Source organism: Ictalurus punctatus, chromosome 3 (assembly GCF_001660625.3).
Source record: "Ictalurus punctatus breed USDA103 chromosome 3, Coco_2.0, whole genome shotgun sequence".
Taxonomy (NCBI): domain Eukaryota; kingdom Metazoa; phylum Chordata; class Actinopteri; order Siluriformes; family Ictaluridae; genus Ictalurus; species Ictalurus punctatus.
The window spans coordinates 2,704,169-2,720,719 of record NC_030418.2 but is presented as its reverse complement, the minus strand read 5'-3'; the positions used below and the strand labels follow the sequence as shown (position 1 = coordinate 2,720,719).

Here is a 16,551-nt window from a genome sequence, read left to right as displayed (position 1 = left end):
TGATTGGTCAGAAGCTGTTGAATAATTTTCTAGAACAGCAGCTTGGACAGGAGTGTTCAAAGAATATGCTGTTATTTAACAAAGGGAGAAAAAAAAACCCTTGTAATTGTTGATGTGAAGTTTTCTGTAAGGAGTCTCCAGTGTCAGTGATTTGTAACGGTACAGGAGGTAAAGCTGGAACTATTCCACTATGGGAAGGCCGACAATTTTGTACATTACAAAGAGAGGCTGTCATTTTCTCCAGAGCAGACTTCTTCACAGAACTGTAACCAATAAAGTTCAGAGAGAACAGGGAGTCATGTGGGCCAAGCGCTCAGTATATGTAAGAATTCTAGCAGCAGAGTTTTGAATATATTGCAACCTAGCAATAGCCTCAGCAGGTAAACCAATGAAGAGAGCATTGCAGTGATCGAGACGCAAGGATATAAACGCAGGAACCAGCGTTTAGGCATCTTTGAGGCTAACAACGCGACGAAGGTGAAAGAATCCAATTATAGAGACAGAATTTATACGAGTTTTAAAGGTGGGGGAGGGATCAAAGATGATGCCTACATTTTTTTACAATACGGGATGGTTTAATGAGAGCACCGTCCTGGTCACAAGTAAGGTCACAAAGGATGTTTCTGGCCCATAAACCGTGAGAAAGGTAACACACACGAACCCCTGACAATGAGCCAATTATATTTACATTAAAGAGTTACGTTTTGGATTCCTGAAGTACTGACATGAGGAATGTCTGGCACAAACCGTTGAAAGCTGATGAAATAAAACTAGCGCTCAGACTTTTTTTTCCCGTTACTGTATATACTTCCAGCAGACAAGATCATAATGCATTATGCATGACTTTTTTTTTTTTTTTTTTTTTCCCCCACCCAAGTAAAAGATACTTTCCGTGCTGCTACGCGGTGATTAAGAGACTCTCCATTAGGGAAGCGACGTCCCTGTGCTTATCAGGACACACGAGCACGATGCATGAGGCTGGAATGGGCCGTGAGTGAAAGGAGGAAGGCATGGAGACACGAACGAGGGCAGATAGGGAGCAAGAAGGAAGGGACGGAGGCCGAGGCAGAGACGGGATAATGAGACAGCGAGGGAGAGATAGGCGGTTTCGGATGAGTGTGAGTCAGGAACACGGCGCACCCTCTGACTCGACGGAGCAGAACCGAGAAGAGTGGAGCGAAAGCAACCACAAGAGGTCTATTGTTCTCCTCAATAATCAAACTGAGGCATGGCAGGAGCATTCCACCTCCATCACACACACACACCTTACAAATACCACATTCACTACTGCATATGAGCTCAAATACACTCTTCCATTAGAATAATCACCACACCAACTTAAATACTCATAATATTCACATCTCATGTGTATCCTTTATTTTATTTTGCAGACATTATTTAATTAAAGGGATTTTGGTCAATTGACGAAGGAATAAAACACTAGGGGAGTGCGCTCTTACAGGAAAATATTTAACGACGCAGTGACGTGATGAGGCTTGATGTGTTACCCCAAAATGCATTATTTTACAGTAACCGCAATCCCGAAGTGTTTTATTCCCTTTATACCACACCAATGATTCCGATGTTTTATTAATTGAAGCCAACACTAGTTTTACTAGATAACTTAATAAAAAAAAAAATTAAAAAAAAAAGTGGAGGTCGCGTGAGGACATTTGAAAGCCGGGCACCGGATCGCATGACCTCAACGTCTTACATTTCTTGAGGGAACTAATGACATATTTATTGGTGCTGGTCTCTTATTCCTGCATTTCTATGCAGGTGTATTCCTCCGTTCCACTAGTCTCCTGTACGTGACTGACAGGCACCAATTACCTCCGCAAGACGAAGACATCAACGTCGCCAAACTCTCTCTCACTCTGACAACATAATTCTAGACGTGTCAAAACTGATGCCTCATAATTAATTACTCATGTTTTCCCGACTCGAACAAAGTCTCTCTTTGAATCCGTCTGCTTTCCTAATGGCATTAAAAGCAAAACAAAATAAATAAAAACCACTGCTTCAAATCGAACCACCTGTGCGTACTTTCTCTGGGCCGACCCCAATACTCATTTCACTTGCAAATTTCAGAAAAATGTCCTGGGAGGGATTAAAAAAAAAAAAAAAAACCCCACCTCACAGAAAATTAAAAAAGAAAAAGAAAAGTGGTGGTCAAGGAGATTGTATCCATTGCGAAGCCGTGTGACCCTTGCTAAACACTGGAGCCTTTCCATCCCAAAGAGCCTAATGAGAACATATGGAGGGGGGAAAGGGCCGGGGAACACCGCTCCTGGGATGTTTTGAGAAGTGTTCGGCCATTATCTGCAGTCTTTCTCGTGTTTATAAAATAAACCTCGGCTTGTTTGCAGGGTTTGTGAAAGCCTCGGGGCTCGTTAAGAACCGACCATCTTTCACATCAAATGCTCGGATCGCTTACAGCAGCGTAAAAGGTAGGAGCGGAGAACGTGATGAGCTTTGTGAAGTCATTTCCACGTGTCTGATTAGCGGAGCAACGGGGATGAGAAAATGTGGCACACCTCAATGACCTTAACTTAACACCAGATCCTTTCATTTACCAGTCATTCTGGCATATAAACTATTTATAACAGTACTGCTCAGCCAAATATATATATATATATAAAAAAAAAGGGTATTAGGTATTAAAGAACGCCATCTAGCTAGTGTTACACTGAGCTACCGTCACTGGAGTAGCCAGACATGAATACGTTTAAGAAAGGAAAACAAACAGCACCGTTATAGAAAAATAATCAGCATCACGGTGGCCTGATGTGAAGCAGAAGGACTTAGCACCACCAAGTTCATTATTCTCCTCAAACAGCCCACCCTGAAGTGTTTTACTCCTCTTATACTACTGCAACCATGCTTTTATTTATTTACTTTTCATGCCTGTTGTCAGTTAAGAGCAGGCCGATCGCCTCCACGCCACATCGATGCAGTAATTCGTACAAAAGGATCTGACCAAGTCCCGAGCGCATAAATTAACATACCTTTCAGAAGGTCGACATTCTGTATTATTAAACTCTAATATTATGAGATTTTTGATTTCCATGAGCCGTAGGCCGTAATCTTCGAGACTAAAACAAAAAGAGGCTTGAAATATTTCACTCTATGTGCACTGAATCTAAAATATATGAAAAGTTACACTTTTTGAATTTAATTATGGAAAAGAAAAAAAAAAAAAAAAACTAACCAGCATATTCTAATTTTTTTTTTGATGCACCTGTGTGTGTGTGTGTGTGTATATATATATATATATATATATATATATATATATATATATATATATATATATATATATATACACACACACACACGACAGAGAATCACAGAGAGAGAGGAACAACACTAAGAGTGTCACTGTGGAGACTGAAAAGTGATAGAAGTTGGGTAAAGAAATACTAGCAGAGGAGAGTGACAGGTGAAGACAGATGGAATAATAGGGAGGTAGGGAGAGATGGAGACTGAGGAAATAGAGAGCTAAAAAAAATTAGAGAGATTTAAAAAAAAAAAAAAAAAAGATAAAGACAGAGACAGAAATATAGGCAGAGAGTTAGACGGATAAGGAGAAAAAGAACTAAAACAATGGTAGAAAGTGTGAAAGAGCGATAAAATAGAGAGCTGAAGAGGAAGTGTGTGATGCAAAGAGTCAGAGCGATAGGGAGCACAGAGGGACTGAGAGAACAGAAAGAGACGTTTAGCGCTAATTACCCCTTTTTATTTTTTAATACCGGAATAACTCTGACTGGAAGCTATTTTATGCCGTTTGTTTATCTGAGATTAATTTGATTAAGGAGTCTTTGTTAGGAGTCCCGTGTGTGGTGCACATCTCTGCTGCATGTCACTTCTGTAGATTACAGCACTGTAATTAATTGGTCACTTGGTTAATTGCACCTCTCCTAAATGATAGGGATACAGAAAGAAAAGGGGTGCCTTCTTCGGTGACCCTGATTTTCATGACAGAGGAGCCGGGGCGCTTTTCATTCTCTGCATCGCAGAACGTAGCGATTACGTTTAAATCCATGCATTTAACACTAATAAAAGGTGCGCTTCGGCTTAACGACGAAGGATGGAATAGGGAAATTAAGCCTGGTAATCAGGAGCCGATAAACACTCGGAAACTAGCGGCTGCTGAACAGCTGGAGAGTTCAGTAATGTTACTCCAGCTGTTGAAATTGGGCAGTAATGCCAATATAAAAGTAGCACACCTGTTAGATTACATGCATTAAGTAAGGAATAAAACTGTTAATAGGTTCCGAGTTTTCTAAAAGGAGATATTTGTTTATTTGGAAGGAGTCTCCAGTTTCAGTCTTTGTAACAATCCTATCTGTAACGTTACGTTTTGTACTCACGACGGAGACACTCAAGACGGCTGTACGTCTCAAATTTTGTCAGATTACCACTTGCTATTAGGGAAGCTTCTTTTAATAAATATCGAATAGAAGAGGTGACGTCATGTAGCTTTAAAAGAGTGAGCTACTATATAGCTCGCAGTGTCGCTTTAACTTAACTGATCTTCTATACCCCAGCCATGGAAGCCTGAAATCCTTACCACAGTCTCTCTGGATTAAAAAAAAAAAACCCACTCTAATTAATCCTCATTCTGAACTGGCAGCAGTGTGAGAAATATAGATCTAGGTGAAATCATATCACCTGTTGTATCATCTGCAGAGAGGATGAAAGATTAGAGTGAAATTACACTAAGCACCCTGACACCTATATGCCTGCAGTATTCACATGAGATTGACTGTTAAAGGTTTAATACGTAATGAGAGGTAATAGAGGTGAACTGGCATTCATACTGAGAGAGCAGATTAGAAGACTGAGTATTCACAATCATCTAGGGAGAAAGAAATAATAAAAAAAAAAATACATCAAAAGCACTTACTTTCCAGGAGCACATTATAAAATAATGAATAGCTTTAAAACTGCACAATCTATCATGATACCCCACATATAATGAAAGCCAAGGTCACTATTTTGCACTTTGGCCCTTTAATAGCTTAAGCCTTTTAACAGTGTATAGAGGCAATGAAGAAAAATGTACCGGAGCTTCAGTGAAGAGAAAAACGTCATTTTACTGATATTCCACTCTCAGCCAAGAAAAACCCTTTACATGTTAATTAAAAACTATTTGAATTTAAAATCAACAATCTCGCAAAAAAACCACACAGAGCATACGATAGCTCAAAGTCCGAATATTACTCAAGAACTGTTTATTTTAGTGACGACCAAACACTAACATGCATTTGAATTGGCTAAAAGTAGCTGCTTGAGAAATACTTGCTTTTGCAACAAATGTTAATCTTCGTTACATTTTGAATTTCGTTGAAATGCTAATGACCTCTTTAAAGTGACTAAATACTGTTTAAAAAGTGTCGCTATTGACAGACACAGGCCGACGTTCTAGTCAAAAATGGGAACTGAAATACTACAACCGGAAAAAGCCACGTAAAAAACACCCTCCTCTAGTTGCAACGCCAACTCGGGCTAGCTTGCTGCTCACTGTGCTGCAATTTCAGTCCAAAATGTTGCATAAACGGTTCAAGTTCACTATAGTAGAGCAGAACAAATAGCCACTCAGGACTGTTGACTGTAAAAGATGTGGCTAAAGGAGCGTTTGAAAACAAGAGACACACTTTGGTGGAGGCGTCCATTTTATTTATTTATTTAAAAATCCCCTCCACTTTTTTGAATATACAGAGGTGGGAAATGACATTATGACAACCTGAAAATCACCACTTACAAAGCACCACAAGCGCAACGTAACTAGCCATACTGGACGCCCAACGCGGGGGGTATCACAGTGCACCGTCTATACACTACAGTAATTATAGTTGGCGCAGTTATTGTAAGATAATAAACTTTTGGGTGCTAACATTCACACCACTTCACATAAGGTCACAACACACCAGCCGGTCATTGATTATTTTACTATAAAAGCACACCACTGAGTGCTTTATTCCTTAGACTTGCATGTTAGGAGCTGTCTCTCCATGTTTGATTACATGTTTCAATGCAATATAATTTATGCACATGGCTCCTTCAGTGGGAGTGAGGCACATAAAACATGCCTCCTTCACATTAAAAATAAAGGCAGCAGATCAGGGCAAAAGACACACACACACACACACACACACACACACACACACACACACACACACACACACACACACACACACACACCAAACCTAGGGCTTGTTCATCTATTGGCAAGTTCACTTCTGTTACTCTGCTTCTTGCCAAACCATCCAATTGCACACACACACACACACACACACACACACACCCCAAACCTTTACTACTCCTTCTTTGTATCTTTTCAAAGACCGCCCATGCTGTTGAGTCAAAATCCAGTCTCCATTTTTATACATCTTAAATGAGCAGGGTTTGGGTCAGTTATCTAGTGTGTCTGGAGCCGGTCACGGGTACGGACACTTCCGCTACTGTTAACCTGTCGCTGCCTAATTACACTCTGCTCCTCCCTTTACCCAGCAAACACACTGCTCACAACCGAACCAAAAGCAACAGGCACGTATTATGCAAAGCCATCAACCATAACACAATTCTAATAAACTGCATGTTCATTGTCATACGATATGATGTGAGAATATGGGACGTACAGTATACAGATACCAAAAGTTTTGCACCTTTATTTTTAAAAACAAAAAAACATGGGAGCATCCACCATACAGCACGCGCAAGTAGTCACTATGGAAACAAAAATGTCTTGGATTAAGCACATTAAGATGAACTACACTCAGAGCTGCTGTTATAGAAAATTAAACTAAACATCTTATGACAATGTTGTGGTATAAGGAAGATTTATGTACCATGTTCTCCCTCTATACTGGAACAACTGGTGATTCATGCCAAAACAGAGATCTACTGAAGGAGAGAGAGAGAGAGAGAAAATAGACATGTTGTAACTTGCCCCACATTTATAGTGGCCTATTCACAGAGTGATGATTTGCATCTCTGAGACTTGACATTTCCAGGGAGGCCTGTTACGGCATGGCGGGATGCCACTCAGCAGCTCTGTTTCCACCATTCCCCCTCTATCGCATTGACTCTAGTCTGTGTTTGGATGTAAACACCGTTAAATTAGTTAGATGGTGATATCGTACATGTCAACTGTGTCACGAGATGGCTGCTCACCAGAACCGAGTGGCACAAGGATACATCGACATCCTGCTGTTCCGCAAACCTCAGTTTATGGTCAGGTAATTCCCCTCAGTTGTAATCTGACTTGCGCCCTCGAGGCAGATTACAGAACGACGAAAGCTGAAAGACTGACGGCTGACGTCTAACCAGACAGAATTTTTACGCGAGACGCAACATTGCTGCTCGTCAATGTCAGAACTTATAGACGTGCAGTTTGCAGCCAATACCATGCGCATTTACAACGTAAAGTCGGACGTACGCATCTCATCTGAGCAATTTTCCAGCATCCTTAACTCGTCTTGTTTCTGCCGTCACTGTACCTTTACATTTTCCACAACATCCACACTAAAGCTTTAACGGCTAGCTAATCATCAGCCTCAGCCTTTAACTAGCATGAGTCCGTATTCAGTTCCCAAACAACTGTAGCATGTAATGTGTTCGCTCTCTCAGCGCTCATCTCAACACATCTAACGTACTTTACTTGAGCTGATGAAGTAATGAAATGGCTTTTAAGAGGACAGGAAGAATCTCCCAAAGGGAAACCGCAATGAAAAATGTCCTATAGTGTACCGAAAAGTTAACTCTGGACGGTCAAATAAAGACCTCAACTTTCCATTAAGATGTTAACTCGGTGTGACGTACCCGAACTTGTCATTACTAATGCCCAAAATTATACACATTTCAAATATCCACTATGTTGATATCAACATATGATTTGAATTCTTCTCAGCTCTTCTCAACATTTATATATTTCTTGCCCATCTGACTAAAACAGTTGTACAAAAGGTTCCTTAATCAAACACACTTGGCTGAGCAACACCACTGACAGACCATAAATCACGAGATAATTGTGTCATCTACGTCTGGTTACCAGAGCATCCATGAAACGACGGTGAGGAAGGCTGCAGGGTTTGAGCTTTGGCTGCTATCGCTGTTAGCAGGTATTTCATTTGCCAAACGAGCCTTTTCACAAACCTGGAATTCCTCCCTTAGGAATAACTCCAATTACAAGACAGGGTGCGAAAACATTTGTGTCAGGAAGCCAGATCGTGTTTCATTGCTTCGGGGTGATGTGCCGGCCGTATGCGCGTGACTGTGCTGAAAAAAGAAAGAAAAAGGACGAAGAGGCAGATAACTGGTGTCGACCTGACAGGATGATAAAGACCGTGATGGTAAAGCGAACACACCGAGGGATGAGGTCTACAGAGGACCTTTAAATTTTATTTCTCTGTCTACTCCTGTTCAAATATTCCATTTTCCTCATTGACTTTTTTTACCTTTTGAAAAACACCATGTCCTCACTTCACTCATCAAACTGCACCTTCGGGGTTGGGGGTTCGAATCCCTATGTGCATGGAGTTTGCATGCTCTCCCAGTGCTTCGGGGGTTTCCTCGGGGAAATCTGGTTTTCTCTCCCAGTCCAAACGCATGCGTTGCAGACTGACTGACTGGCATTTCCAAATCGTCCACAGTGTGCGAGTGGGTGTGTGATTTTGCCCTGTGATGGGTTGGCACGCCGTCCCCCTGCCTTATGCCCAGAGTTCCCCGGGATACTCTCCAGGCTTGTGTTAATTTCTCTAGGCCTGCCAGACGCGCTGGAGCTTCAGAACTTCTGACTCAGCTTATAATGCTATGGATGGTCCAACATGGATACGCAAGATTTGCATTTCTCAGAAACCCTTGTTTCAATGCATCATTGCACCTGATACCGTAGATTTGTACCCAAGTAATCATGAAGACTGTCGTATGGTCATCAAACTCAAAACCTTTGCAACACACTTAACGCCGTTAGTCTTTACACTTCTACACCTATACACTTTAAGGATTAAAGTATATAATCCTACCATCCAGCATCACCCGACCACGAGTCAAGGTTTCTTCCTCATGTCATCTCAGGAGGCTTCGGAGGTAGTCATCCCTAGCTTACTCATAAGGGATCAAAATCTAGGTCTGGCGCCCTGTAAAGCTGCTTTGTGAACAAGAATTCCTGAAAGTGCTATAGAAATAAAACTGAATTGACTTTGGACTTGTACGAGTGATGAATGGTGAAATCTTGGTGCACAATTATAATTGGACAAAATTCTGTTCGTCATCTCACTATGACCCATTCAGAGATAAATTTGACTTTAAATGACCCTACAGTATAGTCAAGTCCTTTCACATCTGAAGAGCACCCTTGACCGCAGCAGCATCTCTCTTGTTTCAGAACCTCGGGGTTGGCACCTGGCTTTTATTCACCTGATCTAGGACGCGTGGCAGCAATCGAGCACATAATAAACCACACAATAGACCCTGATGGAAGTTCTGTCTTCTCTGGATAGGCTCGTTTGACACCTGGTTGAACACAACGCCATAAACCATGCGCTTCCTCATATTAGCTTACTGTCTCCCTCAGGGTTTTAACCTTGACACCTGGCGTGTGCAGAGTCATGTTCAGTCTAGTAAGGAGCAGGACAGAGCTCGACACACCCCTGCATTCAGGGTCCAAAGTGGATCATCCATCTGCTGGATTTCACTTTTCCCCCCCCCCTCCCAAAGGACGCGTGCCGGGTGTCATCGAAGCCACGACGCCCATCCATATTTAAAAGGCAGACATATTTAAAGGCAAGACCGCTGGCCATCGTGCGACTAGATCACATTTCACTAAATATCATCCGACATGACACCTTGAAACTCTGGCCTTGAGCTTCAACCAATGAACGTGTAAACGTCACTGCAAATGTTCCAATTAGGACGCCAAAGAATGGATGACACACAAAACCTTCAGTGTCCACTTTGAGCATCAGACATTGCTAATTCATGAAAAGGATTAAAAAAAACAAGAAGAAGAAAAAAAGAGCGCAACATCTTGATGGCTCAGAACCGAATACTGACCAAAAACAAAGAAAAGCAGAAATTTGGTTCTCCATTCCACGTCCTCTCTCAAGGATAATTAATGTACAACTAATTGAACGTTCACCTCGTTAACCATTACACCTTTGCGTCCAATCTTTAACTTCACTATGAGGCGGAACATTCATTTAATCAGTGTTAAGCGCTGTGAGGGGGGAGTCATTATTGACTATTCAGCTTTTCTGAGATTCTAAGGAGAAAAGGGAGCAATTCCAACCAATGGATTGTACTGAAACTCCTAACTTTTGTGAAATCATTAAACCCGCCAAGAAAATACATCTCACTTATAAAGCCATACTGGACAAATGAGTGACTTAGCATCACCTTCACTGCACAGCACTCGTTGATCAGTTACTCAGCAGTACGCCATTTGAGCTTAATGGTTTCCTAATGTACCACTAAAGGCACTTGCACCGTGACTCATGAATCTAAACATCAAACCAATATAGTGTAGCCTCAACTCATACAAAACTCGAAGAAATAGTTGAGCCAAAAACGAGATGTACATCTTTTTGCACTTTTCCCTCTCACGGCTAACATGTCTGCTGTCTAGTTTGCTTCTTTAGATTTGCTCCGTTGCTACAAAGCTAATATTGCCAAGAAGCCATAGAAAGCCTATAGCTACTAGACCACCAATGAGACAAGTTCACGTCTAAATCATAAAACACGCCATCAAGCTTGTCTACAAAGCAAAATCATTCTGTATTAAACTGGAAATATATCATCATCTACACAAATTATGATGTAATACGCAATCAATAAATTTAGGCTAGCGTGGAATGACATCGTAATTATTTGCAGCGCAAGTTAATTGTCTCCTTTTTTTTTTTTTTTTTTATAGGTAACTGTGTCAGGCATAAAAGTGAAACCATAAAAGCAATTGTTTTTGATATATTGTGTGTGATTTATATACTGAAGTACGCACAGTGCCTACATTGCCTATAGGTTACCCTTGTTAGCAACATCTGTGCAAAACTAGACTGAAGCAAACTTCAGACAATGAACATATCTTGGCATCTCGGCTGACGGACTTCATTTGTATGAAGTCCAATAAAATTTTTGACGTTTGTGTAAGGAAGTGGTGCTGAAAATGCTAGTTTCGGATGAAACTGTGGTTCCAAGAAGACTGGATTTTTGGGGGGGGGGGGGGGGGGGGGGGTTGTGTGTGCGCGTCTATAACACCTGGATATAGATGGCCAATCTCCGTTTTCCACAGTGACCGATGAATAACTGAACTTTTGAACTAATACTTACTGTGCGATTTAAATAGTAACCATAAAATTGACCTTCACAGAACTCTGCAAGGTTCACCATCTTGAATGAACTAGCCCAGTCACGGAATCAGCGACTAACGCTAGAGACTACATGTACACATTTTCCACTTACCTCCACAGCGCGTTTAGATTAAACGCCTAAAACGAGTTTTCTAGGCCGATCCTTTCCTCTGTGGGCTGAGCCTCGGTCGCCAATCGCACAGTAGAGAACTGAGACAACTCAAAATGGCTTCCTCCATCCGGGAACAGATCTGAGAGCGGAAACAGTGCAAAGAGAGGGACATTTAACATATACTTAATGTCATTCGTGTTCATTCGTGTGTGCATATGTACACGTGTTACCTGGGACCTTGTTTGTGAGACAGCACACATCAAGGGCTCGGATTTCTCCAAGTAGTCTACTGCGAACAGGAGCCTACTGTAGCACAGACACAACATTAGAAAAACCAAGATGTTAGCAGAAGATCCTTTAAGTCCTGAAAGTCGCGAAGTGGGGCCTCCGTGGATCGGACTTGTTTGTCCGGCACATCCCACAGACGCTTGATCGGATTGAGCTCTGGGGAATTTGGAGGCCGGGTCAACACCCTGAACTCTTTGTCATGTTCCTCGAACCGTTATTGATCAATTTTTGCAGTGTGTCAGGGTGCATTATCCTGCAGAAAGAGGCCACTGTTATTAAGGAATACCAGTGCCATGAAGGGGTGTACTTGGTCTGCAACAATGTTTAGATAAGTGGTACGTGTCAAAGTAACATCCACATGAATGCCAAGACCCAAGGTTTCCCAGCAGAACATTGCCCAGAGCATCACACTGCCTCTGCTGGCTTGCCTTTTCCCCCTCGTTCACGCGCTCCCAAATATACCCCATTGTAACGAGATAATCAACGTGAGAATTACCTCTGAGTGGTTTTAATGTTACGACTGATCAGTGTATATTAATATTACAGAAATATATCATCTCAGGATATAAACCGTTTATTCATCCCTAACGAGCAGCTCCCTGAGACGACAAGAAGAAATCTCGAGAGGAACCAGACTCAAAAGGGAACCCCATCCTCATCTGGGTGACAACGAATAACGCAATGATAAAGAATTCCCTTCTATAACCGTGTACTAGCCAGCATGGTCAAAAAGTGCAATTGCGTAACCAGGAATTTCTCACGCTTTCGTAAACTTCAGTAAAGAGCTGTTTATATCAGTTGCAGTGGTAGCATCCTCGATATTCTTATTGATCCCATCAACAGGAGTTAGGGCCATGGCTTTTCCGTTGTGCCACTGAGGAACCCAGTAGCACTTAAATTTATTTTAATACAAATATGCACAAATAGTTTGCTTGACTAAAGTTAATTCGTGGCTCTAGGAAAGAAGTCATTTTATATTCTGATTTAAAAAAAAAAAAAAAAAAAAATTCAGAAAAGACTCTCTGGCTTTTTGATATGCAGAGGATAATGAAGGTGCGATGAACACGCAAATTAACCAACATGGCGACTTTTAGCTACTTTTTCTTTGTGCTGAAAAGCCTTGGCAAGCTTTGACGTCGTCACAGCACATACCCTCCATCTTCTCCCAGGAATAATGGTCATACAGCACCGACTTATCAAATTAATTAAGCCGAATCACTGGTCACGACATGGTTTGATCAATGGATAGGTATTTAACGTGTTTCAGGGTGGACTTCTCCTTTAAATCTCAGTCCAGACAGCCCAATTAGGTGCTGGACATTTTCTTAATCCGCTCTTAAGAACAAATATCCCTGTGTGTGTGTGTGAAAGGAGAGGACATCTCTCTCTCTCTCATATACACACACTCTCGGCTTTGTTTCAGACTTTCCTGGACCGGACTGGAGGAGCTATTGAAGACTTGGAGGTTTGGTTTTGTCGAGAGAGTATCAATGGACTAATCTGCAGCCTTCCTTTTCACCCACACAGCTGCCTGAGAGATTGAGAGAGAGAGAGAGAGAGAAAACACACTGAGACAGTAAACAAGAAGAATAGCGCTCGTTTCTTCACTCCTGTTTCACATAAGCAAATGAGGTGGGACTTTTAACAAGCCACCTTGTCGCCGGACACACCAGTGGGTTTTGTATGAGGAGGCATGGGAACTTCCTGCTAACAATCATGAGCCTCAAAGAGACGGAGCTAATAAATAAATTAAAAAGAAGAAGAAGCCTCTTCATATTACTTAAGTTTTGACACAGCCGTCCTTAGAAAGTGATATAAAGACTTCGGAAAGAAAGAGATTCTCTCTAATAAAGCCGTTCAAAAGATGTTTCAGAACAGGATTATCTCTCTAGACAGGGATTCATTATGAATGAGAGGGTTTAAATGTAATAATAATAATGATGATGATAATAATAATAATGATGATGATAATGTGAGACAAACTGTGACTAATATACAAACACGCACACTCAAATGCAGATAAACAACCGCATTCATGCGTTCATAAATGTCTCCTTAAAAAAAAAAAAAAAACTTTTATTTTATTTTATTAAATGTAATTGAATAACGAAATAAACACAACTTACAATCCTGTCGTGTCATTTTGGTGTAATTTCACTGTAAAGCGTGTGTTTAATCTCTTTTTCGTTTCACTTCCAAACGCGTTTTTTTTTGTGTGTGTGTGAGGGGGTAAATTGGAAGCTAATCTCAATTAGCCACCTATTTCACGCGCATCAATCACGCGCATCAATCACGCGACTATAACTCCAGGTGCGCTGAATTATTGCTGCTCACGTGCTGCATGCGTCAGAGACATGGGCTGCAAGAATGTCAGGCTTAACATCCAAGGTTAAAGGTCAAATCCAGGACGAGTGATTATTCATTCATTGTTCATTTATGTAGCCTACTTCAGTATAAAATCTCTCTCTCTCTCTCTCTCTCTCTCTCTCTCTCTATATATATATATATATATATATAATGTATATGTGTGTGTGTGTGTGTGTGTGTGTGTGTGTGTGTGTGTGTATTTGGCTTACATAAATGCAGAATGATGTAGCGTTTCAGAATCAACATTATGGCAGTTATGGCATTTTTCCACATTTATGTATAATGTAAACACGTAATCAAAGTCTAATAATAAATGGGTTTTAAAAAAACAAACAAACACATTATTTAACATATAATCGTGGATAGGGTGAAGTTTTCTGCGATGAGTTGTTATGGTAGAGATTTTTTGGAAGGAGTCTCCGGTGTCAGTGCTTTGTAACAGTCAGGTTTTCTGAAAAGATGGAGGGGTTGGTGCTTTGCGGTTTCCTGGTCACATGACATGCTGCAGTTTTGTCTTAATAATAATAATAATAATAATAATAATAATAATAATAATGGTTGGGGAGGGTTTTTAGCTTTCAATGACTTATAGCTTTTATAACTGGTTTCACGGACGTTCCACAACAGTAAAGGTAACTCTGTATAGATAAAAATTATGTCATCATTCATTAATAATAATAATAATAAAAAAGTAAACCTTGGAAAACTGATGTGGTATAGGAGGAATAAAACACTCTTACTATGCTGTTACAGGAAAATAAACTTCAGGGTGGTAACCGTAACTCCCATTACATCACCAGTGTATCATTGCTTATTTTGCTATAAGAGCAAGTTGTTTTATTCCTTACGCAAATCTGCAGAGAAAATTGACTAACCTGCTTAACGTAGCTAATGATTCTCCAAGTAATGCCAGATAACCTGCACGTGAACAATAGATTCTCGTAGTTGAAACAGCCGAAACGTCTTTCCACAACAGTTAAACTGGATGGTATTTATTTATGGAGTTGGAAAATATATGAAGGAAAAAGCTATTCCATGTTAAATCGTTAACAAATTTTCACTTTTTTTTTTCCCCCCAGCGTGTGATGACATACATACAATAAAGAGATGATGCACATGCTTTAACAAGTACAGGGTGTTTATTGAAAAAGATGGTACAATCATGTGCAACCCCCCCCCCCCCAAAAAAAAAACAAAAAAAAAACCCCAAAAAACAAACCCAACAAGCATTACAAGTAATCACTCCTATTAACACTCTTCTTCTTCTTCTGTTCTCTTTTGTTCATGCTATGTACCTATGCTATGTATATGGGGGGGGGATTTAACATGGGGTCAGTCATACATAAATGCGTGATACTTGCATTAAAAAAAAAAAACACAGTGGAGACTCTACATCGTTCTAATAGTGTCACATACTGTACAGAATTATATTGGACTTCAAGTGTTTAAAAATGTAAAAAGAATTCATTATCCAGGAAATAAAACTCTCTTTATATTCAGCACTGAATCAGCAAACATGATTATGGTCCAATTTACAAGAAGTTATACAGTGAACGCGATTAAAGTGATAACAGTGAAGTTCAGTCACAGTATCAGGGTTTTTTTTTTTTTTTTTGCATCTTAAAAGAAATGGGAATTGGAAATTGATAAATAAATGTAAAAAATAGAAAGAAGACTAGAATTTCATAAGGCAATGAAAGCTGTTTGTGCATGTACAAAGCGACTTTCATATTTATGCATGGAAAGTAGGTGATTTGAGAGTATGATGTGGGACGTACTATACAAATACGAGGAAAATTCGCACTTTTTGGAGACTTTGCTTGTAACAGCCCTTCGTAGTAGCAATAATACCAATGACATTGATCAAATATCATCCAGAGGGAGAAAAAAAAGAGAAAAATATTAATTAAAATGCCATTGTGGTTTCAGAGGATGGAAAGAGTAAACAGGAGTGTTTCCGTTTTCAAAAAAATAATCATTTTTAAAAGAATGGTTCTTAGAATTATTATTATTATTTTTTAAATGATTGTTGTGGAATGGAGTCTTAATTATGGTTCATCATTGCATTAGTTGCTAGTTCATTAGATATTAGTACAGTGAAATTTGTGACTCGCAAAAAGTAGCATTATTGCGTCAATATTTCTAGTCACATGACCGTTCAGGGACAGCACCAATCAATATTCGAAATTCATGTATATATTAGAAATATTTCCGCCACAGAACCGTCGAATTCTCGATTCTTACCGGTCAGAAGGTGATGAATAATTTAATTTTTATTATTATTATTATTTATTATTTTTTTTTACAGGTTTATATTTAACGTGCTCTTTCTAATATATGTTATCGTTAGGGACTTGTATGACGGACATTCCACATGAAAGTTATAGAAACGTAATTATTGATTACGGTGACGTTTTCGGTGTTTTGGAGATGTTT

General features: G+C 40.1%; 1 long non-coding RNA gene across 1 annotated transcript in view; it reads right to left on the bottom strand.

Moving 5' to 3' along the window:
* LOC108263263 (uncharacterized) overlaps window positions 1-14,184 on the bottom strand; it is a 119,297-nt gene extending 105,113 nt beyond the window's left edge. Inside the window, exons 1-3 of the long non-coding RNA XR_001812123.3 lie at window positions 13,875-14,184; window positions 11,691-13,279; window positions 11,461-11,599 (exon numbers count right to left, since the gene is read on the bottom strand). This is a non-coding gene — a long non-coding RNA (uncharacterized LOC108263263). The remainder of the gene's footprint in view (window positions 1-11,460; window positions 11,600-11,690; window positions 13,280-13,874) is intronic.
* Window positions 14,185-16,551: the final 2,367 nt, after the last annotated feature.